This window comes from Spinacia oleracea, chromosome 6, assembly GCF_020520425.1.
Source record: "Spinacia oleracea cultivar Varoflay chromosome 6, BTI_SOV_V1, whole genome shotgun sequence".
Classification (NCBI taxonomy): Eukaryota; Viridiplantae; Streptophyta; class Magnoliopsida; order Caryophyllales; family Amaranthaceae; genus Spinacia; species Spinacia oleracea.
In genome coordinates this window covers 21,998,534-22,000,480 of record NC_079492.1, presented here as the reverse complement: position 1 = coordinate 22,000,480, position 1,947 = coordinate 21,998,534, and positions in this window count along the sequence as shown.

Sequence of the window (1,947 nt, the reverse complement as noted above, 5' to 3'; positions counted from 1 at the left end):
TCCAATCTCAAAACCTCAAGTTCAAATATCCAAACTCATTGCCGGCACAATGCCGACTTTTCAACTCAAACCTCAAGTTCTATGTTCAACCTTTCGAACCTCAAGTCCTATACTTCAAAATTCCAAGTCCACGGCGGCATAATGCCGGACTTTCAAGTTCCCAAATTCAATGTTTCAAATCCAACGGCGGCACAATGCCGGATTTTCCAAACACAAAGCCTCATATTCTATGTACAAAAGTGCATCTCCTCCCATTTCAAAATTCAAACTTCAAGCTCATCTTCAAGTTACAAAAAATCCTCGCCTTCCCAATACAAAAGTCAAAATACTTCCAACGGGTTGAAAATCCCCAGAAATAATACAAGTTCAAGATTCCATCTACGGGTTGAAAATCACCTGAAATAATACAAATTCCAATGGGTTGAAATTCCCTTCAAATACTCCAATTCCAATGGGTTGAGATTCCCCTAAAATATTGACGGGTTGAAAATCCCCTAAAATAATACAAGTCCAATTGTTCAATTGGGTTGAAATTCCCTTCAAATATTCCAAGTCCAATGGGTTGAAACTCCCCTAAAATATTGACGGGTAGAAATTCCCTTTAAATAATACAAAATCAATCCCTTTCAATTGGGTTGAAATTCCCTTCAAATATTCCACGTCCAATGGGTTGAAACTCCCCTAAAATATTGACGGGTTGAAATTCCCTTTTAAATAATACAAAACTAGCTCTCTTTCAATCGGGTTGAAATTCCCTTCAAATATTCCAAGTCCAACGGGTCGAAATTCCCTTGAAACTTCAATTTCCTAGTACAAGTCCAATTTCCAAATCCTAGAGCGGGTTGAAATCCCCTTCAAATAAGTCCAATTTCCAATAGGTCGAAATATTCCTTTTCGATTTCCTAAATTCTAGTACAAAGAGTCAACTTTCACAAAAGAATGAAGGCTCCTCTCAAAACATTTCCAACGGGTTGCAAATCCCGAATACAAATACAAAATCCAAATCCCGAATCTTCGGAGTGACACTTAGAGTCAAGTCTAGGTCTCATTCATTGCATGCATATCATATCATGTGTCGGGAAGTCCAAGTTCTAAAATTGTCTGGTGTGTCCTAACTAGGAGTCCAAAGATCCTGTGGATTCGCCGAAGAGGGGAGAGGTTGAAAAGAACTCCAGCAACCCTAGCCTCCCGCATAGCCGGTGTCGAGCAAGTAGCCAGATCATCTCCTACAAATCAGACTCCCAGCCCCATTCAAGGAACAGTCCAAATGTCTGCCTCTGATCAACTCGCTCAACTCCTAGCGGCTTTCGCCAGCCTCAGTGCCAATGTGGAGAGCATAAGCAACCGGTTGGGTGCCTAGAACAGGGTGCGCCCACCGATGACTTAACCAAGAAGATCGAGAGTCTTGTCAGCAAGGTTACCAATCAAGACAACTACTTTGACACCTCACTGGAAGACAACCTTAAGGGGAAAGCGAATCTGCCAGACAAATTCTCCGCCAATGATATTCCAAAGTTCAAATCAACTAAGAATCCCAAATACCACCTCAAGAACTTCAGAGCTACAATGGCCATCATGGGGGTCGAACTCGAGCTATACCCAGTGGTATTCCCTACGTCTCTGGAACCTGTCTTCCAGAAGTGGTACTATTCACTCAAGGAACATCAAACAAATACCTGGGAAGCGGTTGCTCGAGCATTCATGGAGCAATATCAGCCCAACATTCAGCTGCAAACTACTCTAAGGGAACTAGAAGTTCTCAGGCAAGGGCCTCAGGAAGGATTTACTACTTACCTCAACCGGTGGAGGGAAATGGCATCCCAAATGGTAACCCGGCCCTCCGAGAGAGAGTTAGTCAAGATTTTCATCGCCGGTCTTCTTCCAAAGTACAATGCTCACATGAAGTACCTAGGCCTGGAAATCTTCCAGAAAACCTACAACATCGTG